A 26,531-nucleotide genomic window follows, 5' to 3' on the forward strand; every position below is an offset into this window, starting at 1 on the left:
CACATCAGGCTTGCTGCAGGTGGCACGGAGCCCGCTTTGGATCCTCCGTCCTCTTTCTCTGTGCCCCTCCCTGCTTGTGCTCTGTCTCTCTCAAAAATAAATAAAACGTTAAAAAAAAAAGAAACTTTTTAAGCAGGCTCCACCCTCAATGTGAGGCTTGAGCTCATGACCTTGAAATCAAGAATCAGATGTCCCACTTACTGAGCCACCCAGGTGCCCCTGTGGGTTGTGTGTGTGTGTGTGTGTGTGTGTGTATTTTTTTTTTTTTTTTAAGTTTATTTACTGAGGCGCCTGGGTGGCTCAGTCACTTAAGCATCCGACTCTCGATTTAAGCTCAGGTCATGATCTCATGGTTTGTGAGATCCTGCCCCACTGTGGGGCTCTGTGCTGATGGCATGGAGCCTGCTTAGGATTCTCTTTCTCTCTCTCTTTTTCCCTTCCCAGCTTGCTCTCTCTCAAAATAAATAAATAAACATTAAAAATATTTTATTTTATTTTTAAAAAATTTTTTTTCTTTTTTTACGTTTATTTTTGAGACAGAGACAGACAGAGCATGAACGGGGAGGGGCAGACAGAGAGGGAGACACAGAATCGGAAGCAGGCTCCAGGCTCTGAGCCATCAGCCCAGAGCCCGACGTGGGGCTTGAACTCATGGTCTGTGAGATCATGACCTGAGCTGAAGTCGGACGCTTAACCGACCGAGCCACCCAGGCGCCCCTTAAAAATATTTTAAAGTTTATTAATTTATTTTGAGAGAGAGGGTGAGCATGCACACATGCATGTGGAGGAGGGGCAGAGAGAGAGAGAGAAAATCCCAAGCAGGCTCAGTTGCTGAAGTGTGGAGTCCAATGTGGGGCTCAATCTCACAAACTGAGATCATGATCTGAGCTGAAATCAAGAGTTGCTTGCTTAACCAACTGAGCCACCCAGGCACCCTATGCTTTTTATATATAGCTGGATTTGCTATTATTTTGTTGAGGACATTTACAGTTATGTTCATGAGAGACATTAATCTTTAGTTGTCTTGTATCCTCTGTCTCTGGGTTTTGGTATCAGGATAATGCTGGCCTTATAAAAATCAGTTGGAAAGTCTTCCTTTCTTATAGGTTCTGTTGTTGTTGTGGTGGTGGTTCTTCTTCTCCTTCCTCCTCTTCCTCCCTCCCTCTTCCTCCTCCTTCTTCTTCCTTGTGTATTTGAGAGAGAGAGAGAGAGAGAGAGAGAGAGAGAATCCCTAGCAGACTCAGCACTGTCAGCACAGAGCCTGACATGGGGCTTGATCTCTTGAACCATGAGATCACAGCCTGAGCTGAAATCAAGATTTGGATGCTTAATTGACTCAGCCACCCAGGCACATCCCCCCCGCCCCATTCTGTTTTCTTAAAGTTAAAAAAAAAAATTATTTATTATTTTGAGAGAGAATGCGTGTATGTGCAAGCTGGGGAGGGGCAGAGAGAGAGAGAGAGAGGGAGAGAGAATCCTGAGCATGCTCTGTGCTGAGTCCCATGAGCAAAACTGTGTTATCATGACCTGAGCTGAACAAGAGTCCAGTGCTTAACTGAGCCCCCACAGGTGCCCCTAAAGATTTTATTTTTAAGTGATCTCTACACCAAATGTGGGGCTCAAACTCACAACCAGGAGTTCAAGAGTTGCATGGTCCACCAACTGAGCCAGCCAGATGCCCCTCCCTGTTCTTTCATTTTCTTGATTTGTCCTTTGGCATACAAAAATTTAGAGTAAAGGGTTTTTATTCAATCACTAGATTATTTGTTTTTCTGTTTTCATGTTTACTTCCTCTTATTGATTTATTTGATGAGGTGGATAAGGTGGGATTTTTTTTTTTGTTTGGTTTATGTTTCAGTTCTAAAATTTCCATTTAGTTCTTTTTGTATTAAATTTTTTTTTAATGTTTAGTTTTGAGAGAGACAGAGACAGACAGAGTGCGATTGGGAGAGGGGCAGAGAGAGAGCGAGAGAGGGAGACACAGAATCCAAAGCAGGCTCCAGGCTCTGAGTCAGCACAGAGCCCAACACGGGGCTCTACCTCACAGACTACGAGATCGTGACCTGAGCCGAAATCTGAGCAGATGTTGGGATGTTGGACGCTTAACCAACTGAGCCACCCAGGCGCCCTTCCATTTGGTTCTTTATATTCTACTTTATATCTTTCTCTTCCTTCAAGACCGTTTACCTTTACGGGCGCCTGGATGTCTGACTTCAGCTCAGGTCATGATCTTGCAGTCCATGAGTTTGAGCCCCTCATTGGGCCCTGTGCTGCCAGCTCAGAGCCTGGAGCCTGGAGCCTGCTTCAGATTCTGTGTCTCCCTCTCTCTCTGCCCCTCCCCCACTGGCGCTCTGTCTCTCTCTCTCTCTCTCTCTCTCAAAAATGAATAAATGTTAAAAAAAAGTGTTTACCTTTACTTGGAGCATTTTTATAATAGTTGTTTTTAAGTCTTTATGAAATATTTCCCATACCAGTGTTATCTTGTTGTTTCTGTGTTTTGATTTTCTTTCCCAAGCAAACTGAGGTTTTCCTGGGTTTTGGTATACCATGTAAATTTAAATAGTAATTGACACTCTGTGTCTTGTTTAAATTACATGGAGAATGTTAATAGTTTTATTTTAGCAAACAGCTGAATTGTGTTTAGGCTTCAGGTTTTGACCAGCCTTCTGTGGGTTGTTGTTTCAATGTCAGTTAGGACTTCAAAGCCTTTTTAGTGCTATTTGGACTTTTCCTTTGTGTGAACCATCATACTATGTGGGATTTGGGTGGTGGTCTTCCCTTTGGGTTATGAAACTCTGGCCTGTGGGCCAGATCTAGTTCACTGCCTATTTTTATAAGTAAGATTTTATTGGAACACAGCCATGCCCATTTGTGTATATTTTTTGTGGCTGCTTTCATACTTTGGTGGTCACAGTTGAGCAGTTGCAACAGAGACTGGCCCACAAAACATAAAATATTTACTGTTTGGTTCTTTATAGATAAGTTTGGCTGACCCCGATTTATCCCACAGTTCAATTCTCAAAGTCTGTCTATACTGTTTTAGTGTCCAGTTCATGTATGCATAGCTCAGGTGTTAGCTGAGGAGTTCATACACAATTTTAAGGGTCGCTTTCCTGAGTTCTTTTGTTGGCAGTCTTCCCAGTACTTTCTGATTTGGGGGGATTCCCATTTTTCATCTTTGGCCAGAAATGTCTTTATTTTACTCTGCATTTCCTACGACTGTATCTCCCTTGGGCTGAGCAGCCGGAGACGAGAGGGGAAAGAGCAGTGGGGTTTTGCTTCATTCTTTTGGGACCCTAAACTCCTCTGATATGGAGGGGAAGGTTTTCCTCCTTTCAAAGTTTTAAGAAATAAAATGGAGAAATTCCTTCTTTGTTGCTGAGTATTAGGAGACTCCTACTCTAATGGAACTCTATGTACACTAATGCCCATATCCAGGTTTTGGGCTCTGTTGAATTCAGATTGAGAGGTACTGGAGGGGGAAATTTGCTAAACTCTGCCATTTGGTGGTATTTTGAATTCTGGTTTTCCCCAATCTGTGTGCTACCATTCACTTTGTTGGATTTGGATTTTTGCACTTATGTTAATGAAAGATATTGATCTGTATTGTTTTTTTTTTTTTTTTTCTTCTGGTGTCTTTGTCTGGTTTTGATATTAGGGTATTGCAAGCCTCAGAATGAGGAAGTATTTCTTCTGCTCCTATCTTCTGGAAAAGATTGTACAGAATTGGTACAGTTTCTGCATTCAGTGTTTAGTAGAATTTGCCAGTGAACCTATGTTGGTCTGGTGCATCCTGCTTTGGAAGGTTATTAGTTATTTATTCTATTTCTTTAAAAGATATAGGCCTAGGGGCACCTGGTGGTTCAGTCAGTTGAGTGTCACTCTTGGTGTGGGCTCAGGTCATAATCTCACTATTCATGGAATTGAGCACAGCATCGGGCTCTGTGCTGACAGCATGGAGCCTGCTTGGAATTTCTCTCTCTCTCTCTCTCTCTCTCTCTCTCTCTCTCTCTCTCTGCCTCCTGCTTGTGTGCTCACTCTCTCAAAAATAAATAAGTAAACATTAAAAAAAAATATACAGGCCTATTCAGATTGTCTGTTTCTTCTTGTTGAGTTTTGACAGATTGTATCTTTCAAGGAATTGATACGTTTCATCTAGGTTATCAAATTTATGGACATAGAGTTATTCATAATGTTTGTTTATTTTTAACATTTTATTTTATTTATTTTTTAAATTTGAGTGTTTTTTTTTTAAGTTTATTTTGAGAGAGACAGAGAGTGAGTGGGGGAGGGGCAGAGACAGAGACAGAATCCCAAGCAGGCTCTGTGCCTTCAGCACAGAGCCGGATGTGGGACTCTAACTCACAAACTGTGAGATCATGACCTGAGCAGAGAACAAGAGTCAGACTCTTAACCATCTGAGCCACCCAGGTACCCCAAGGGTTTATTTTATTTTATTTTAAATTTTTTAATGTTTGTTTATTTTTGAGAGAGAGAGAGAGAGAGAACAATGGGGGAGGGGCAGAGAGAGAGGGAGACAACAGAATCTGAAGCAGGCCCCAGGCTCTGAGCTGCCAGTACAGAGCCTGACGCAGGGCTTGAACCCACGAACCACGAGATCGTGACCTGAGCTGAAGTCAGATGCTCAACTGACTGAGCCACCCAGGCGCCCCTCCCAAGATTTTATTTTTAAGTAATCTCTACACCCATCATGGAGCTCGAACAACCCCGAGAGCAAGAGTTGCAGGCCCTTACCAACTGAGCCAGCCAGGTGCCCCCATAATACTCTTATATTCTTTTATTGTCCATGGGATATGTAGTGATGCTCTCTCTTTCACTTATAATACTAGTAATTTGTGTCTTTTTTCTTAGTCTTAGGTTTATTCATTTGTTGATTTTTCAGAGAACCACCTTTCAGTTGTATTGATTTTTCTCTATGATTTCCAGTTTTCAGTTTCACAGATTATTGCTCTCATTTTTATTATCTCTTCTGTTGAGTTTGAATTTAATTTGCTCTTTTTCTAGTTTCCAAGGTAGAATCTTGGATTATTAATTTTATATTTTTTTCCTAATGTGTGCATGTATGTGTTCAGTGCTGTGAATTTCTAAGCACTGCTTTTCCTGCATCTTGAAATTTTGTTAACTTGTATTTTCATTTTCATTTAGTTCATAATATATTAAAATTTCTTTTGCGATTTTTTTTCTTTAGCCAATGTATTAGTTATTTCATTTTAAAATGTTTATTTATTTGGTAGGGGTGAAGGGCAGGGAGAGTGGGAGAATACCAAGCAGGCTCTGTGCTGTCAGCACAGAGCCTGACGTTGGGCTGGAACTCGTGAACCATGAGATCATGAACTGAGGTCAATAGCTGGATGCTTAACTGACTGAGCCACCCGGGTGCCCCATAGTCTGTGTATTATTTAAAAGTGTGTTGTTTAATGTCCATGTATTTTGAGACTTTCTAGCTGTTTGTCTTTCTTTCTTTCTTTCTTTCTTTCTTTCTTTCTTTCTTTCCATAGTAAACAAAATACAATGAAAATTATGAAGTATTTAGAAATAAGTTGGATAAGAAATGTGCAGGATCTAGGTGAAGAAAACTATAAAATCCCTGAAAAGGATGAGGGAAACACTTGAAAAATGGAAGAGAGTCAATTTGTTTTATTTGGATGGGAAGAATCAATATGATAAAATTTCAGTTCTTGTCAAGTACAGTTCTACTTTGGAAAACAAATCAAAACTTCAACTGGGTTAGACTAACAATATTTTAAAAAATGTTTTATTTATTTTGAGAGAGAGACAGAGAGAGAGAATCCCAAGCAGGCTCCATGCTGTTAGTTCAGAGCCAGATGGAAGGCTTGATCTCATGAAGCATGAGATCATGACCTGAGCTAAATCAGGAGTTGAACACTTAACCAACTGAGCCACCCAGGCATCCCTAAGAATATTTTTATTTAAAAAAAAAAAATTTTTTTTTTAACGTTTATTTTTGCGACAGAGAGAGACAGAGCATGAACGGGGGAGGGTCAGAAAGAGAGGGAGACACAGAATCTGAAACAAGCTCCAGGCTCTGAGCTGTCAGCACATAGCCTGACGCGGGGCTCGAACTCACATACCGCGAGATCGTGACCTGAACCGAAGTCGGACGCTTAACCGACTGAGCCACCCAGGCGCCCCACCTAAGAATATTTTTAAAAAGAGAAGTGTAACCTTAAAAAAGAGGCATAACATAACTTTTTTTTAATTTTTAAAAATTTATTTGTTATTTAAAAAAAATTTTTTTTGGTTTAGTTTTGAGAGAGAGAGACAGAGACAGAGAGACAGAGTGCCATCAGGGAAAGGGCAGAGAGAGAGGGAGACACAGAATCTGAAGCAGGCTCCAGGCTCTGAGCTGTCATCATAGAGCCTCACACAGGGCTTGAACTCCTGAACTGTGAGATCATGACCTGAGACAAAATTAGATGCTTAACCCACTGAGCCATCCAGGTGCCCATAGACATAGCATATTTCTAGATGTTATAATGTATTGCAAAGATACAGTGATTAATGCAACATGGCACTGATTTGGGACTAGACAAGATTGGTAAATAGTACAGATGTGAAAATCCAGAGACAGTGACATATATTTAAGAATTCAGTATACAGGTAGTGTTGAGAAACCTAATAATCTTGGGAAAAAAATATATGTATCTCTGCTTCATATCACATACCAAAACAAATTATAGAAGGGTTGACATTTTTAATGTAAAAAGTGAAGCCATGAAACTAGATGTTAGAGAATTAATATTTGCTTTATAATGGGGAGGATGATGGGTATAGGCCTGGATAAATGTGTATGTTTATAATACAAATAATAGATGCTCATGGCAAAAATCCCAGATCTTTAAGGGTATAATAGACTTTTACATCTCCAACTCTTTTTCCAGAGGTAAACAGTGATAATGGCTTCTAAGATGTAAGGCCAGAAAATTTCTTTCCATATATGTAATCCTGCCCCATTCCCACCCCTTTAAAGGGTAAGAAGTTAAACTATACTATATACAGTTCTGCAAGTGTCTGTACATCTGCTCATAGAGTGCTGCATTGTTCTTTTTCCCCCATAATATTTTATTATGAATAATTATAAATACAGCAAAGTTGAAAGTTTTACAGAAAATAACCACATATCTACCACCTAGAATCTGTCATTAACATTTCCTATCTTTCCATCTATCTACATGCTCTTTTTAAAAAGTGGTGGTAAAATAATGTATAACATAAGGTTTACTTAGAATATGCAGTTCAATAGTGTTAAATATATGCACATTGTTATGTGACGTATTTCTAAAACTTTCTCATCTTAGAAAACTGATATTCTGTACTCAGTAAACAATTCCCCATTTTTCCTCCCCACACAGTACCTGGCAGCTACCATTCTGTTTTACATTTCTATGAGTTTGACTATTCTAGATACCTTGTATAAGTGAAATCATACAATGTTTGTCATTTCATGATTTGCTTTTTTTAACTTGGTATATTGTACTCAAGCTTCCATCATCTTGTAGCATGTGCCAGAGTTTCCTTTTTAAGGCCAAATGGTATTCCATTGTATGTGTACATCATATTTTGTTTACTCATCTGTCAGTGGGCACTTCTGCCTTTTGGCTAGTTGATAATACTGCTATGAACATGGTGTACATGTATCTCTTTGAGAGACCTTGGTTTTGATTCTTTTGGATATGTAACCAGGAGTGATACTGCTGTATTCGTATTATGATTCTATTTGTAATTTTTTGAGGAACTGCTATACTATTTTTTGTCAACAGTGTACAGGTTCCATTTTTTCTACGTCCTTATCAACACTTGTCATTTTCTGTTTGTCTTGTTTGTTTTGTTTTGAAAGCAGCCATCCTAGTGGATATGATTGATATTGCATTGTAGTTTTGGTTTGCATTTTCCTAATGATTAGTGCCTTTCCCATATGTTCATCTGTTTTTCTTAAATTCCACCTGAGTGAAATCATACAGTGTTTGTCTTTCTCTGACTGACTTATTTCCCTTAGCATGGCTTAGCACGATACACTGTAGCTCCATCCATCTTGTTGCAAATGGCAAGATTTCATTCTTTTTTATGGCCGAGTAATATTCCATTGTATGTATATACCAAAGCTTCTTTATGCATTCATCAGTCGATGGACACTTAAGGCTATTTCCATAATTTGTCTATTGTTGATAATTGTTGATAATGCTGCTATAAACATGTATCCCTTCAAATTAGTATTTTCGTATCCTTTGTATAAATACCTAAATAGTGCAGTTGCTGGATCCTAGAGTAGTTCTATATTTAGCTTTTTGAGGAACCTCCATACTGTTTTCCAGAGTGGGTGTACCAGTTTACATTCCCATCAACAGTGTAAGAGGGTTCCCCTTTCTCTATCCTTGCCAACATCTATTGTTTCTTGTGTTGTTAATTTTAGCCATTCTGACAGATGTGAGGTGGTATCTCATTGTGATTTTGATTTGTATTTACCTGATGATGAGTGATGTTCAATATATTTTCATGTGTCTGTTAGCCATCTGGATGTCTTTGATTTAAAAAAAAAATGCTTCACAAATATGTATGTCGTAGGGGACATGCTAATTTTCACTGTATTGTTCCAATTTTATTTTTTTAATTTTACTTTATTTTTTTTACATTAAAAAAATGTTCATTTTTTTTTTAGAGAGAGAGAGAGAGAGAGAGAGAGAGAGAGAGAGAGAGCATGAGTGGGGGAAGGAGAGAGAAAAAGGGAGAAAGAGAATCCCAAGCAGGCTCTGTGTCATCAGTGCAGAGCCCGATGTGGAGGTAGAACTCCTGAACCATGAGATCGTGATCTGAGCCGAACTCAAGGTGCTTAACTGACTGAGCCACCCAGATGCCCCTTGCTTGTATCATTCCAATTTTAGTACAGGTGCTGCTGAAGCAAACACTATCCTGAATATTAACTCTTTAACATATATGATTTGCAAATATTTTCTCCAGTTCTGTAGGTCAGCTTTGCACTGTTGTGACTGTGTCCCTTGATGCATAGATTTTAAATTTTAACGTAGTTCATTTTGTCTCTTTTTACTTTTGTTGTCTCTTAGTGTCCACATTGCTCTCTTTGATGGCATATTCTTCTATTATTTGGTTAATTAGAAATCTATTTTCCTAATAACTTACTGGAATTTAGGCCATTCCAGTTTTACCATGTTATAAACATAGTTTAAGTAAATGTTGTATGTATTATTTGTGTTCTTGTAAGAATATAGCCATATAATTAATTTTTATATTATAATTGGTGGGTCAGAGATGTACCCAATCGGGGCTGGAGAGTACCAAATTGTGCTTCAAAAGGGTTGTGCCATTTTACAGTAATGGATGACAATACCTGTTTCTCATATGCTGACAAATAATGGGCTTTTCATACCTTTTCATTTTTGCAAACTCAGTAGATGAAAAAAATCTGGTTTGATTTCAATTTCTGTATTTATGGTTGCATGACTGTGGTTGAACATCTTCTGATGTTTACTGACCACTTGTATTTGTTTCTCTAAACTACTTTTTTATATCCTTTGCCAGTTTTCTCTTTCTTTCTTTCTTTCTTTCTTTCTTTCTTTCTTTTGATTGCTGGTTTTTTTTCTCATTTATTTAAAAAAATTTAAGTTTATTTTGAGAGAGAGAGAGAGTGTGCACAAGCTGGGTAGGGGCAGAGAGAAGGAGAGACAGAATCCCAAGCAGGCTCTGCACCATCAGCGCAGAGCCCGATATGGGGCTTGAACTCACGAACCATTAGAACGTGACCTGAGCTGGAGGCTTAACCTACTGCACCACCCAGGTACCCCTTTCTCATTTATTTATAACAACTTTTTCTGTGTGTGATATATTTTCCTGGTTTTTATTTAGACTTTTTTTATGGGTTTGTGTGTGTACATGTGCATACATACGGTACCAAGTTTTTCATTTTTATGTAGTCACATTTGGTAATATTTCTCCTCCTGTTTCTCTGGTTTTGTGTCATTCTATGGAAAGCATACTTAACAAAACAGAATCCATAAAGGCAAAGATTTGACTGCATAATAATGAAAAAAACCCCAAACCCTTTTGTGGGTAAAAATAATACTTGCACATGATAGAAAATGTGGGGAGGGTTAAAAGGAAAAAAAATCACCCACTGTCCTCACTACCCAGTGGCAACCACCATTAGTATTTCAGTCTAATTGATTTGCACTCCCCCCCCCCCCGCCGACTTAGTCTTCTTTTGATTTGTGGAGAATCATTGGTATGTAACATGGTCACTGACCTTGAGGTAACACTGGACTTATTGTGGAGGAATGATGACTCTTATTTCTTTCATGAACTCTAGTGGTTCACTAGACCTCCTGTCAGCTCCTAAGGGGTTAGAAGGGTGGAAGCAAGAGCAGGGAGTATTGGTATTAGAAGGTCATCATGGTGAGATTCAGAAATCTGCTCATATGAAAGTGACTGCAAATTGTGTTGTCCTTTCCTTCCTTATGTTGTGCAACTTTTCCCTTAATATTTAATAAAGCTCTCTTTTTACAGTGCCTCCAGTTGCTTTTTTTTTTTCTTTTTTAAACTTTGCAACGGCAGAAAAAAAGGTATTTTGACTCACTTTTTTCATGGAGCTTTAAATAGAAATTGTACCTCTGGGGGTGGCTTAATTGTTAGGCTTCGATCTCTTGATTTATGCTCAGGTCATGATTTCACGGTTCATGGGAATGAGCTCCACGGAGCTCCGTGTGCTGACAGCACAGAGCCCACCCACTTTGAATTCTCTCTCTCCTCTCTGCCTCTCCCCCATGCTTGTACATCTCTCAAAATAAATAATAAAATAAAACTAAAAAAAAATAAATTGTACTTCTGTGGGGCTGTTGTGGTGGTGGTGATATTAATCACAGAGGAAGAGTCTTGAGTTTTCTTCTGAAAGAAAGGTGAAATTCAGTAAATCTAAGTTGGAATTTCTTGCTCATCTGTCCTGTTTAGATTTTTTTCTAGTTCTCTTTTGATTAAAACCTTGACTATTTTGTCTCAGTGAATAAGTGCATTTCACTATGTGGAGACAAGAGTTAGAGACTAAAATAAGCAGGAATGATAAAAATATGTATACAATTAAATGCCAAAATTGCCCATTTTGAGTACCTAAAGTTGAGAAGGAAGGGTGTCATTGAGGATGTGAGTGACTTCATGAGTGAGGTGAGACTTTAACTTGGTTCTTTTGAACAAGGATATGGAAGTCCAGGTTGTGTTTGACATCTATAAAATTCTTCAGTCTTAAGACAATTGCCTTGTCTTAAGGCATTTGCTTTCACTGACTTTGGGAATATTTCATCATATAGTTCAGTAATTTACAAAGCTTAAAAAATATATAATTTTTTTTCTCCTATACTAGGTTAAAAGCTTTTTGTGACTAGTAGGCTCTAATTATTGCCAGTGTATTTGCCATAATTAGCTTTACTGTTATGAACTCATGTGTATGGATTCAGAATAGATTTACCTATTTTAGGAGTTCTTAATCTTGATCTAGGGATGGGCTCTATGTCAGGATTGTTTTTGAAAATGGTAGAGGGCATTAAGGAAGACACTTGTTGGGATGAGCACTGGGTGTTGTATGTGAGCAATGAACCACGGGAATCCACTCCCAAAGCCAAGAGCACACTTTACACACTATATGTTAGCCAATTTGACAATAAATTATATTTTTAAAAAAAGGGAGGGCATTGTGAAGATATTCTTTCTCTCTCTCTCTCTCTCTCTCTCTCTTTCTCTCTCTTTCCCTCCCTTCCTTCCTCCCTCCCTTCCTCACTACCTCCCTATCTCTTTTGTTGGTCTTTTGGATGTTTGAAAGCTGTTAGCTTCAGTGTCCCATCATTCAAGTTTAAGTCAGTAGTTCCTGTGATTCTGCTCCTGCAGCCTTAGTTTGAGTCTTCTGTCCATTTCTAAGTGAATTACTATGGCCTAGAGGTTGGAAAGTGCTTTTTTTTCTTGCTTTATTGCTAGTGTTGGTTCCCACCATATGGATTGAGAATGGAGGAAGAAGGTGGGTCTCCAAAGGTGAATCAGGGCCTTTTAACCAGAGAAATGTTGAATGGTACATAAATGGTTAAAATCACAAATGTACCTTAAACTTCATGGGATCTGGTGACCCACAGAAACTAACCATAAACTTTTTTTTTTCCTCCTTAGAAGAGTTTTCATAGCTATCATCAGACTTTCAAAGGGATATGAACCCCTTAAAAAGGTTAACTTTTCATATGGGTCTGGGAAGAAAAGGGCATTTTAAATGAGGAAAGATTCATTACCAAAGGTGTACGTGAGAATGATTTTTGAGACAGTGGAATTGGATTAACTTAATCCAGTAAAGATAGTATATTGAGGATGGTAGAGTATAAATCTGGATATTTTAGATGCCTTGTTATGTGATCGCACTATAGTTGACCCTTGAATAACATGGGTTGGGGTGCTGATTCCCCGTGCAGTTGAAAATCTGAGTATTACTTTGGACTCCCCCAAAATTTAACTACCTATAGCCTACTACTGATGGAAGCCTTACCAATAAACCAACAGTCGATTAACACATATTTTGTATGTTACATGTATTACATACTGTGTTCTTATAATCATGTAAGCCAGAGAAAAGAAAACGTTAAGAAGATCATGAGAGCAAATACATCTACAGTACTCTGCCGTATGTATCCAAAAAAAGTCTGCATGTAAGTGGAGTTGTGTAGTTCGAACCCATTTGTTCAAGCGTCTGCTGTATAGAAGGTGCTTAGATATTGTTGAGATCAATATGGTAAAAAAAAAAAAAAATTCAAGTAGTTTAAGAGAATAAGAGAAGTACTTTTAAAAATAATAAATTGCTTCCTTCTTTTCCATAATTATACCTTTCACTTACTTCTTTTCTCTGGATATTATAGTTGTGATTTCCCTGTTGGTCCAAGACTTTTTTTTGGGGTTGAGATAAAAAACAGTTTTAAGGACTTATTTTTTATAATTTATGATTTTATTGCATTATAATCACAACAAAAAGAACATTTTACGGTTTTTGTAATTATTGAAGCTTCCTAATAGGCAATTTTTCTAACCATTTTACTAGTGATTGGGAGATAAAGTAGAAGTTTTTGGAGTTTGAAATTTGGTATATCTTTGAAATCAACCTTACTCATTTTATTATTCACATACTCTTATCTCTGTCTTGCAGTCATACATGAGAATTGTAGAGGAAAGATTGAGAGAGAGGGGCACCTTAACTCTAATTAGGATAGTGGTTGCTTTACTAGCTTCATTTTTTTTTTTTAGTGTATGGCTTAGCTCACCTCATTTTTTTTAACTTATTTTTTCTCCCTTTTTTATTTGAGAGAGAGAGAGTGCAATCAGGGGAGAGGAGCAGAGGGAGAGAGAGAGAAAATCCTAAGCAGGCTCCACCCTCAGTGCGGAGCCTGATGTGGGGCTCGATCCCACAACCCTGGGATCACGATCAGAGCTGAAATCAAGAGTTGGACATTCAACTGACCGAGCCACCCAGGAACACCTAGCTTACTTCATTTTGTTGGAAATTTTTATCAGGGATGGTGACAACCCTGATAGAATTTAGAACCTACTTTTTATCTTAGACATAGAATCCTTTTACATAAATTCTTTTTTGATAGTAACACATTTGTACAGTGGTACTACCAGCATTGGTTTCCTATTCTGTTCCTTTTCCTTTGTTAGCTGGCTCATCTCTTTGAGGGACTCAGAGTAGGCCTTTGTTGATGACAAGTTTTGGACACTTAGCAGGAACAGTAGTTAAGGTTTATCAGTTTTCATGAGAGGAAACCTCTATGCTGTTGGGCTTATAAATAACCTTCATCCCTGCCACTATGACTTCCTCATTTGTGGGTCTGTTGCATATGTACGGAGTGGTTTAAGACAGTCTGGAGCATTTATTTGTTCACCCTGGCAGTTGGTTTAGGATTTCTGGTAAGGTTGCTAACTTCCCTGGACTCGTGAGCTGCCTTGCTGCTATTTGGGCTTTCGTGGCTTTGGAGAAAGCCCTGAGGCAGAAAAGTGGAGAGACTCATGGACCCTTGGGATAGGCTACTCTCAGCATGAGGGGACACTGTCATTGTAAGTGGGAACTGTCCACAGGATATGTGGCTGAATTCCCCTTCGGCTGAGGGGATGTGATACAGGGCACCACCTGTTTCTGCTGTATACTATGTAAAAGATGGGAAACAGTTCCCAAATCTATCATTAGGAGATGGTTAAGTAAATAGTAGTATAATTATACAATGGAATATTATGCAACTATCAAAAGGAATAGTTGCTTTCTATATACACATAGGGTCCTTTGAGATACACTAACTAAAAAAGGTCATGTATTGAGTATTGTGACTTACTGCCTTTTGTGTGTAAAAGTGAAAGAAGATAAATATATTTGTGTTTGTTCATGATTGCTTTAATGTTGGGAGGCTACATAAGAAACTGAGTGTCTGAGTAAGAGATGGGGTACATGAAGGGGTTGAAGGTGAGGCGGGGAAAGGAATGAAACTTCGCTGTATATTGTTTTCTTTAAATGTGGTATCTGTTCTTTTTTTTTCTTTTTTAAGTAAAACCACCCTAATGAAATATTGAGTTTGAATATTCTTTTTTTTTTTTTTACGTTTATGTTTTTATTTTGAGAGACAGATCACGCATGGGAGGGGCAGAGAGAGAGAGAGAGCATCCCAAGCAGGCTCCGCACCATCAGTACAGAGCCTAACATGGGGCTCAAACCCATGAAACTCGAGATCATGACCTGAGCTGAAATCAAGAGTCAGACGCTTAACTGACTGAGCCACCCACACACTCCTGAATTTTATTTTCCATGTGGCTAAATAAACTAAGACTTATCATGGCTTTTCATGGCTCTTGTTTTGCCCTCAAATATTCCCATGCCTGGCAACTTGTCACTCAGTTCTCAGCTTAAATGTTGGGTAGTCACTGAGGCCTGATTACTCAGTGGATTTATCTCTTTTCCCATTCACTGTCAACCTTATTATCCTGTTTTATTTTGTATATTGCACTTACCACTATGTGAAGAAAAAAATTTTTTTCTTACATATTTGTTGTCTGTTTCTACCATTAGAATGCTAACTTGCCTAACAGCCAGGGCCTGTTGTGTATTGTCTACCATCTCTTGGCATTCTTTTTTTATTTTTGTTTGATGGCTACAATTGATGCAGTATCTTTTTTCCTCCTAAGGATTTAAGCCCCCCCCTCCCCCCCCCAGCTAAACAGAGAACTTTATCCTTTCTGTTTTTCACCCCTCTTTCCCTAACTTTTTCTGTTGGATATCCTTTCACTGCTTCTGTTATTTTGGTCATTTCAGGTATTAAGACAGTATCTCAGATGTGAATAAGTGGAGTTTTATACAAACCGTAATTTCCACCCTAACCCATTTTCAAATTTTTTTCCTTAATTTGTGCTTACTCTTGAATTTCAGGGAGTGTGGCGTATTTTTCCAGTATTCCTTCATTTTGGTTTAATTCCTTTAAAAATCAACTTATTGAGGTATATGCCAGCTTTTTTGAGGTGTAATATTTATATACTACAATGCATACATCTTAAAAGAATAGCTGAATTCATTTTGACAAATGTATGCATCCATGTGACCACCACCCTAGTCAAAGTATAGAACATATCTGTCTTTTCAAAAAGCTCCTTCGGGGTGCCTGGGTGGCTCAATCAGTGGAGTGTCTGACTCTTGATTTTGGCTCAAGTCATGAACCTAGGGTTGTGGGATTGAGCCCTGTGTTGGGCTCCTCGCTGAGCCCGGAGCCTGCTTGAGATTCTCTCTCTGCTCCTCCCCCACTCTTGTGCACATACATGCTCTTGCTTTAAAAAAAGAAAAAGTTCCTTCATTTTCCTTTGCAGATTTGACAAAGTTTCCTAGTCAGTGCATAAGTGTTCTTTTATTTTGTAGTTTACTCTGTATTTGAAATACTGCATAATTTTTATAGGAAGAATGAAATGTTCTTTACTTTTGCTTCCATATATATTTTTTTATGATGTTTATTTATTTTTGAGAGCGAGAAAGAGAGAGAGATGGAGTGCAAGTGGGGTAGGAACAGAGAGAGAGGGAGACACAGAATCTGGAGCAGACTCCAGACTCTGAGCTGTCAGCACAGAGCCCGACACTGGCCTTGAACTCACAGACTGTGAGATCATGACCTGAGCCAAAGTTGGAAACTTAATCAACTGAGCCACCCAGGTGCCCCTCTGTAGTCCTTTACATCCTTTTAGTATTTCTTCTCTCATAGTTGTCTGTCTCTCCTTTCTGCCATTCTTTCTCTACTCTAGTTGTGAACTGGGCTTGCTTGTTTTTTTTGTTTTTTTTTTTTTTGAGAGAGAGAAAGAGAGAGCAAGAGCGAGTGTGATCTGGGGAGAGGGGCAGAGGGAGAGAGAAAGAATTTTAAGCAGGCTCCATGCTCATTACAGAGCTGGACTCTGGGCTCAGTCCCACAACCCTGGGATCATGACCTGAGCTGCAATCAAGAGTCAGATGTTCAACCCACTGAGCCATTCAGGGGTCCCAGGGCTTGTTTCTTATTCATCTTTGCAGTCCCAGGTTTTGGCACTTAGACAGTTAGTGATTGTGTGTTTACAGTGAGAATTAAATTTAGAAGTGGTATGGATGTGTAACTGATTGAGGGAGGCAGTATAGCATAATGCTTAGGAGCAAAGAGTCTTGTCCTCCATCACTTGCTGGCTGATGTGACCTTGGGCAAATTACTTATTTTTCCTGTGCCAAAGTTTTCACATCTGAAAAAAATGCCATATTAGCATCTACCTCGTAGGTTTATTGTAAAGATTAAATGAGCTAATGTATGTAAAGCACTTAAAATGGTACCTGGCACTTAAATTCTAGATAAGTATTAAATCTTCAGAATTTTGAGAGAATGAGCTTTTGGGAACTTTCTTTTTTCTTTTTTCTTTTTTTTTGCTGAACTAGGGAGTGTACATAACATACAGACTTCTTGGATAATCAGATAAAAATAACCTAATGTAGAGCGGAATAACTTGATAGAGCTGTTCAGAACTGAGGGACTTTTAGGTAAAACTGTACTTGTGAGCTTGAGAAGCCAGTCCATATAGCTATCTGTAGCTATCTGGGCCCCTATCTGTAGCTATATGGGCCCATATATGTAGCTATATGTAGCCCATATAGCTATCTGGCTATCTGTAGCTGCCTCTTTGTATTAAAAAAATCTTTTTTATTAATGTTTATTTATTTTTGAGAGAGAGAGAGAGAGACAGAGCACAAGCAGGAGAGGGGAAGACAGAGAGGGAAGGGAGACAGAGAATCCAAAGCAGGCTCCAGGCTCCGAGCTGTCAGCACAGAGCCTGACGTGGGGCTCGGACCCACGTCCTGTGAGATCATGACCTGAGGCGAAGTCAGATGCCCAACAGACTGAGCCACCCAGGCACCCCTGCCTCTTCGTATTTAAATATTCTCAGCTGCTTCTTACATTTAAGTTTCTGTCCCTGAATCTACAAACTTATTTGCATTTGCATTCACCTTTCATCCTTTCTTGTTTAAAAAAAAAAAATAATTTTTATGGAGCCAGTCTTACCGTCTGTGTTCCTGAATCCGCCAGTCAGCCCTCACGTTTTACACTTAGTATATGATAGGCACTAAGGATACTATATGAACAAAACAGAAGGTCTCAGCTCTTATGGAGCTTATGTACCAGTGGGTAAGACAGATGATTTAAAATGCAGTTATAATAAATACAGTATGATAAGAACTATGAGGGGTGTATATAGAATGCTCCTGTAGGAGCGTATTGATTTTTGAAACCGTGAGAGGATGGAAATGTGCAAAGAGGTTAGAAATTAAGAGAATTCTGAAAGAGATCATTATTAAAATACTGTGGAGAATAAAAAGTCACTGGTGGAGAGGGTAGGAGGGAAACAAGGAGAGTCTGGTGTAACAGAGCTGAGCTGAGTGCATCTCAGGACAGAGTTAGTGATCAACAGATACTGCTAAGCAGCCAGGTAAGGTCCTTTTCTGTCTTTCCTTTTCAGATATTTGGCTCTATTAGTTATTCCTTCTAAATTGCATGTATTGTTACTTTCTGTTTAGCTTCTAAACTCACGTAGTGTTTGCATAGTTAGTTAGGTGGGGGATACTGCATCCTCTTGATTCATCTTGTTTCAAGTGTCAAATTATAAGTAGCACAAGTTTGGGTAATGAAGGATTTGTCAAACTTGATCTGAATAATCTATTTGTCTATTTGAAGTGGGGAGAATTGGATAGCTAGGGATGCTTCTCTTTCCTTTTATCCTGGTTCCGTGAAACTTGTTCAAGTCCATTTGACTACGCAATTTTTCCTTGACTCCACATTTCCTTCACTGTTTTAGGAAGAGTTGTTTCAATTCCCTGTCACCTCTTCTGGACCTCCCATTCAGTGCTAGGCCCTGTCAAGTTTGATTTCTTCTCTCTTGGTTAAGTGGAATCTGAACTTGTAAAACTAATTAAAGAGCTCTTTGTTGGGGCACCTGTGTGGCTCAGTCAGTTAACTGTCTGACTTCGGCTCAGGTCATGACCTCATGTTTCATGAGTTCGAGGCCTGTGTTGGGGTTTGTGCTGATAGCTCGGAGCCTGGAGACTGCTCTGGATTCTGTGTCTCCCTCTTTCTCCGCCCCTCCCCTGCTTGTGCACGCACGTGCTCTCTCTCTCTCTCTTTTTGTCTCTCTCAAAAATAAACATTAAAAAAAGGGTTCCTTGTTGCTAACTACAGGGGATTTTGAAGTTGTGTCAGTTTGTAGGCAGTTTTTGACATGATTGACCACTTCATCGTTCTTAGAATGTTTTGTCTTTTCTGAGGCACCATGTTCTTCTGATTTTCTTCTTAGTCTTCTAGCCACTCCTTACTTAATGGCTGGTTTTTCTTCTCTGACTCTTACACATTGGTATATTGGTTTTGTAGTATAGGCTTACATCATTCTGCATATTTCCTGGGTGACCTTATTCATTACTATGACTTTAGTTACACTAATTGAAACTAATTAGTTAAGACTAATTGAAGCTTAGTAAGTAAGCCATATAACACTGATTTAAATCTATAAAGATTATCATATTTTTATCTGCACATTTTAAATGCAAGATAAAATCACGTAGATTATACAAAATTCAGGCTCTGCATATATACATATCTGGAAGGAACTCATGAGTGCATCAATAATTGAAATGCTGTTGTTTATGCTAGAGTTAAACTTGAATCTTAGGGGCTGTCTAGATTTTTCTTGGTACTTAGAAAGTATAATTTTAATATCTTATTAGCTGGATGTGAGAATCTGCAAATAAAGAAATAGATGCTTTTTTATAAAATAGATGTTTTAATTTTTTAAAGTAGGCTCCATGCCCAGCATGGAGCCCAACATGGGGTTTGAACTTATGACCCTGAGGTTAAACATGATCTGAGACTTAAGAGTTGGGCACTTAACCGACTGAGCCACCCAGGCACCCAAGAAATAGATGTTTCAGGCACACTTTAAAATTTTTATTTTATGCTTTAATTCAGTGTGATGTTAATTTTAATTCTTCTGAGCAGAGGTGCCTGGCTGACTCAGTTGTAGAGCATGCAACTCTTGATCTTGGGGTCATGAGTTCAAGCCCCACATTAGGTGTAGAGCTTACAGTAAAATAAAAAATTCTTCTGAGAAGCTATTCTGATTGTCATAAAGTAGTTTCTACAAATTGTGTTTGTAGTTCCATGAACAATGCCAAAGGAATGCTATTTTTGTTTGATAAACACTGCCCTCCTGTGGTTAAAGTAAGCTAAATGTTTTGTAAAACTACTATGGTCTTTCTGGTAAAATAATGTAATAGTAATACAATGTAGTAATAGTATTGTAATAGTAATGTATCTAGTGTATCTGCACATTTTTCCCACTCTGTCTATGCATAATGCATATTTTCTTATTAAAAATTAAGTTAATTAAAAGTTAAATGTAAATGAAAAGTTGGAAAAATATTAAGCTATCTAAGGGAGGGAAGATATAAAATGTAGAAGTGCTAAAGAAAATCAAAAGAGGGGTGCTTAGGTGGTTCAGTTGGTTAAGTGTCCAACTCTTGATTTTGACTCAGGTCATGATCTCACAGTTCGTGTGTTTGAGCCCTGCATAAGGCTCCATGTTGATAGTGCACAGCATGCTTGGGATTGTCCCCCCCCCCCCATGCCCCTCCCGATGCATGTGGTCTCTGTCTCTCTAAATAAATGAATAAACATTGAAAACAAAAAGCTACCAGGAAAAAAAAAAAGGAAATAAAAAGAGAAGACCAGTTATAGTACATGAAGTTAATAAAAACCTCCATGTAAAAATAGCAGTAATGAAAAGATAAAGGATAAACTGGAAAAAATATTTGCAATAAATGTGACAGCAAAAGTTTTAGTATTCATTTTAAAGTTTTAATATATTGAATGTGAAAATAGAACTCATACAAATGGTATGTATACTAAGTAGACAGTGGTCATGAATAACCAGTTTACAAGTGAGGAAACACAGTTATTAAATTACAGAAATATATTAATTTGTAATGATATTTCATAAAATGATATTCATAATATTCCTAATGATGCTTCAAACAAACAACCCAACTTCACTGGTTCCCTTTGGAGCATACTAGGAAAGTTGGGTAATTACTCTGAAAATTGTTATTATTTTTTAAAATTTTTTTTAACGTTTTTTATTTTTGAGACAGAGAGAGACAGAGCATGAACGGGGGAGGGTCAGAGAGAGGGAGACACAGAATCTGAAACAGGCTCCAGGCTCTGAGCTGTCAGCACAGAGCCCAACGCGGGGCTCGAACTCACGGACCACGAGATCATGACCTGAGCCCAAGTCGGCCGCTCAACCGACTGAACCACCCAGGCGCCCCACTCTGAAAATTATTAAATAGGACACAATCAGACACTTACCCTTGTCTGTATGAATTCTCTGTCTTTCAGGTAACTAAAAAGTAGATGGAGGAAAACATTTCTTTTTGGAAGGATTTTAGCTAATGAATGAAGAAGGAATGACAGACTTATCACCATTTTTGGACACCTAAATAAAATAACGAGTCTAGGTAGTGATCATTATGGGTACTAAAACAATTAGGTAGGAATGCTTATGGGAGACTTTTTAATACTTTATAGTATAAAATAGCTTGTAGTTTAAAATATGAAACTCTATAGAAGTCATTTCAAAAAAAGAGACCACAGGTATTTTGTGTTCTGACGTGGTGTGATAGGAAGTCTCCAACACTGCCTATGAAGTGTTTTTGCTAAAATAAAATACAAATCTGAGCCAGTCTCTAGGTGTTAATTCTAATATTCAGGAAATATGAGGGACAGAGTACAATTAACAAAATACAGAAATGTGGGAAACTATAGCACAGTCTACCCGGTTTCTTCAGTAAATAAATTGGAAGAAAAATGGAAGAAATCTATAGATTAGAAGAGAGTTTAAGACATGTGTTAACCAAATGTGATATGTTTGGGTCTTTGAATACTGATTTGAGCAATCTAACTGTTTAAAAAAGTTTGTTTTTTTCATGAAAAAGGGGGATGTCTAAATAATTTGGTATTACAGAATTGTAGTTATTTTTTGAGGCTTAAAATTTGTTTTTAATGTTTATTTTTGAGAGAGAGAGACAGGAGTGCAAGTGGGGGAGGGGCAGAAAGAAAGAAAAACACAGAATCTGAAGCAGGCTCCAGGCTCTGAGCTTGTCAGCACAGAGTCCAACGTGGGGCTCGAACCCATGAACTATGAGGTCATGACCTGAGCCGAAGTCGGATGATTAATGACTGAGCCTCCCAGGTGCCCCTAGGGTCAGAGAATCTTTCACAGGTTCTATGCTCAGTGCAAAGCTCTATGCCGGACTTGGTCCTGAGACCCTGGGAGCAGGACCTAAGCTGAAGAGACAGACGCTCTACCAACTGAGCCACCCACGCACCTCAAGAAAAACATTCGTTTCTCCTCCAAACTAAGTGATTTATGGCTCTAAGTATTGAGAAATCTAGCACAAATAATTTTCTAAATTTAAAATTAATTTTGAGTTCCTAATATTTAAAGGAACTAGTGATAAACTTTTTTTTTTTTTTTTTAATTTTTTTTTTTCAAAGTTTTTTATTTATTTTTTGGGACAGAGAGAGACAGAGCATGAATGGGGGAGGGGCAGAGAGAGAGGGAGACACAGAATCGGAAACAGGCTCCAGGCTCCGAGCCATCAGCCCAGAGCCTGACGCGGGGCTCGAACTCACGGAGTGCGAGATCGTGACCTGGCTGAAGTCGGACGCTTAACCGACTGCGCCACCCAGGCGCCACTAAACTTTTTTTTTTAAAGGAAATGCTTATGCAGTTGTAACTAACTGGCTTCTTCTATTTTATTTCATTAAAGACTAGTATATCTAGATTTATGGCTCTAAGTATTGAGAAATCTAGCACAAATAATTTTCTAAATTTAAAATTAATTTTGAGTTCCTAATATTTAAAGGAACTAGTGATAAACTTTTTTTTTTAAAGGAAATGCTTATACAGTTGTAACTAACTGGCTTCTTCTATTTTATTTCATTAAAGACTAGTATATCTAGAAAATCTGGGAAGTCCTCACTAGAAAGGCGTATAAAAATTTTTAGGTCTTTTTTTTTTTTAATAATTTTTAAAAATTTATTTTAGAGAGAGAGAAAGAGAGACAGAGCACAGACAGGGGAGGGACAGAGAGAGAAGGAGGCACAGAATCTGAAGAAGGCTCCAGGCTCTAAGCTGTCAGTACAGCGCTCCAGGTCTTTGATTTTAAAAAAAAAAAAAGAAAGAAAAAAATTAATTAATTAATTTTGAGAGAAAGAGAGTGAGTTGGGGAGGGGCAGAGAGGGAGGGGGAGAGAGAGAATCCCAAGCAGGCTCCATGCCCTCAGTGCAGAGCTAGATGCGGGGCCCGAACCCACAAACTGGGGAAATCATGACCTGAGCCGAAACCAAGGGTTGGACGCTTAATGGACGAACCACCCAGGCACCCCAACAGAATGAAATTAATTGCCAGGGGGATGATTGTATCAGTTTCCTTAGAAATTCCTTCTAGTTTTTTTTTTTTTTTAATTTTTTTTTTAACGTTTATTTATTTTTGAGACAGAGAGAGACAGAGCATGAGTGGGGATGGGGCAGAGAGAGAGGGAGACACAGAATCCGAAACAGGCTCCAGGCTCTGAGCCGTCAGCACAGAGCCTGACGCGGGGCTTGAACTCACGGACCGTGAGATCATGACCTGAGTCGAAGTCGGACGCTTAACCGACCAAGCCACCCAGGCGCCCCGAAATTCCTTCTAGTTTTTGACAAGAGCAAGCAATTGTACAAACTGTTTTTCTTTTATCAACTCCAGTGCTTTTCAGAATGGTTTACAAAAACCTCTACATTTTCCCACTTTTCCCAAGTAGAACTTGTAGCAAGCAACAGAGTTCCTCAGAGATTTCAGTGGCAGTATGTTTTCTTCTGGCAACCAAATGGATTGTTTGAGGGGAAGTTCTGTGTTGGAACTGAATCTGCCTGGAATAACAACTAAATATGGAATATCATTTATACCCTTAACAATGCTTTTAATGTAGTTTTCTGCTTTGGGTTAATCAGTTGTGTATTTTTACTCTTTTAACTTGTTGATGGAAATACATTTTGTTTAGGTAGACTTGGCAAAATCATTTAATGTTCTCCTTTCTTTTATGGAATAAAAGCAGTGTATTTGTAGTGTTCAACCAGGTCTCTTTTTGTGATGTAGTTGTTAAGTTGTGTGTGTGTGTGTGTGTGTGTGTGTGTGTGTGTGTGTAGGTAGGCTCTATGCTTAACGTGGGACTCGAACTCACAACTCTGAGACCCAAGACTGGGCCAGCTGAGTGCCTCTGTAGTTGTTAAATTTTATAATTTATTTTTTATTTTTATATTTTTAAGTTTATTTATATTTGAGAGAGAGCATGAGCTGGGGAAAGGGGCAGAAAGGGAGAAAGAGAATCCCAAGCAAATTCCATGCTGTCAGTGCAAAGCCTGACATGGGGCTCGATCCCACGTGAGATCACAACCTGAGCCAAAGTCAAGAGTTGGATGCTTAACTGATTGAACCACCCAGGCACCCCTATAATTTTAGTTTTTAATTTGATTTTTATTATTTAAATCAAGTAACTTGTTGCCTTATGTCAGGGTCACCCAACAAAGGAAATATAAATGTTTAATGACATGAAAAATCCAACCTCATTAGTAACTCAAATTTTAAAATTGTAACATATGTATATTTAAAATAGTTACCAAAGAGTTTTAAAATGATATAAATGCCAGTTAATGGTGTAGTGAAACTCCCGTACATCTGGCGGATAGCAATTTGACTATATTAAAATAATTTTATGCAGCAATTCCACTTGTTAGATTTTAAAAATAATCAGAAACACTTGGCATTTGTTATAGTAAAAAATAAAAAAAAAACACAACACATTATTGAGAATTGCTATACCCCAAGTTCTATTTTTTTTTTCCATGTTTGTTTATTTATTTTTTCAAATTTTTTTTTCAACGTTTTTATTTATTTTTGGGACAGAGAGAGACAGAGCATGAACGGGGGAGGGGCAGAGAGAGAGGGAGACACAGAATCGGAAACAGGCTCCAGGCTCTGAGCCATCAGCCCAGAGCCTGACGCGGCGCTCGAACTCCCGGACCACGAGATCGTGACCTGGCTGAAGTCGGACGCTTAACCGACTGCGCCACCCAGGCGCCCCCATGTTTGTTTATTTTTGAGATAGAGAGAGGGAGACAGGATCTGAAGCAGGCTCCACACTGTAAGTACAGAGCCTGTTGCACGGCTCAAACTCATGAAATGTGAGATCATGACCTGAGGCAAAGTCAAATGCTTAACCGACTGAGTCACCCCACTATCCCCAAGTTCTAAACGAAACTGCTCAAAATAAAATATTCTCTTTGACGCACATGGTCTTTCATAAGTTATAGATATTGTTCTTATTTTCATTTTACTGATGAATTTGAGGCTCAGAGATTGACTTTCTAAAGTCACAGAGCTCTAAATGATAGAATCAGAGATAAAATTAGGGTCTGTCTCATTCTTGGCATTTGTTGGTCCAGTGTGTAAGGATAATAATAATAGTGCTTCTTTAAGTGATTTAAAAATTTTTTTAATTTGTTTATTTTGAGAGAGACCGTGTGTGTACTGGCAGGGGAGGGGCAGAGACAGGGAGAGAGAATTCAAAGTTGACTTTGCAGAGCCCATTGTGGGGCTCCATCCCACAACCTGTGAGATCATGACCTGAGTTGAAACCAAGAGTCAGATGCTCTGAACCATCTGGGCACCCCTTTAAGTGATTCTAATATGCAACAATAGGAAATGGATTAAGTGATTTAGTGTTTATGTGTGTATAATATTCACTGGAGTATTATGCTGCTATGAAATATATCAATAAATGTCTCAAGATTTACAAAAAAGGGCTTCTAATAATATTAAAATAGCACAAACTGATATGTGCAGAGGAAATCTCAACTATGTAAAATGTTACTGAAAAACTCCTGGAAGGGGATATGCCAACATGTTAAGTCCTGTTCTGTCATGGCAGAAGCCCTCTGTACATACAGTGAAATAAAACCTGTGTTTTTTGTTGTTGTTGTTATTCTGGATTTTCTAGAATGGGGATACCTGGCTGGCTCAGTCAGAAGAGCATGTGACTCTTGATCTTGGGGTTGTAATTTTGAGCCCCACATTGGGTGTAGAGATTACTAAAATAAATAAATGAATAAGTATTCTAGGATGAATATGCATTATCATTGGGGAAACCCTGGTACTTTACATATGGTATATCTGACTGTATATAGATTTAACTCAGCACCTGGAATTAATTTCTTTGTGGAGTACCATGAATTTCACTGGAAGTTGGTGAAACACTCTTATTTAGCCTGATTAATACTAGAATTTGAGAAACACAGTTTTTAAAATACTAGGATCTCCCCAGCCCCCACCAGGATCTTATTTTTCAGTTTTATGTACTTGCTCATTGCTAAAAACAAAGCCAGGGACCCACTTCTTAAGATACCAACTTACTTATAGACATATGTAGAGGCTGACATTTTCATTAAGCTAATTTTGTCATGTTTCAAAACACACGTGTGGGAAAAAGGTCTCTATTGGATCTTTACAGTTGAACATCCTATTCCTGTCTTAATCAAAAGAGTAAGTGACATTTCTGTAATCCTGTTAGTTTTTTTGTTTTTGCCTCAAGAGGTAAGAACCTACCCACTCTTCAGCAGAGCAGTTTGTATCATTCCAAAGCATATTTTAGTTAACAAAATAAGTATTTCTTTTATCATTGAACTCTTTTGTTTTGTTTTGTTTTTGAGAGAGTGAGAGAGAGAATGTGCATGAGCTGTAGAAGGGCAGAGGGAGAGAGAATCTTACGCAGGCTCTATGCCCAGCTTGGAACCCTGTGTGGGTCTCAATCCCACGACCTTGGGATCGTGATCTGAGCT

The 26,531-nt window shown here is 38.5% G+C and overlaps 1 protein-coding gene and 1 pseudogene across 2 annotated transcripts in view; one reads left to right on the forward strand and one right to left on the reverse strand.

The window, feature by feature from the left end:
• The window catches only part of ASXL2 (ASXL transcriptional regulator 2), a 134,590-nt gene that overhangs the window by 14,343 nt on the left and 93,716 nt on the right, over positions 1-26,531 (forward strand). The window lies entirely within an intron of this gene.
• On the reverse strand, positions 8,568-8,650 carry LOC125163141 (uncharacterized; annotated as a pseudogene).

Source organism: Prionailurus viverrinus, chromosome A3 (genome assembly GCF_022837055.1).
Source record: "Prionailurus viverrinus isolate Anna chromosome A3, UM_Priviv_1.0, whole genome shotgun sequence".
NCBI classification, from domain to species: Eukaryota; Metazoa; Chordata; class Mammalia; order Carnivora; family Felidae; genus Prionailurus; species Prionailurus viverrinus.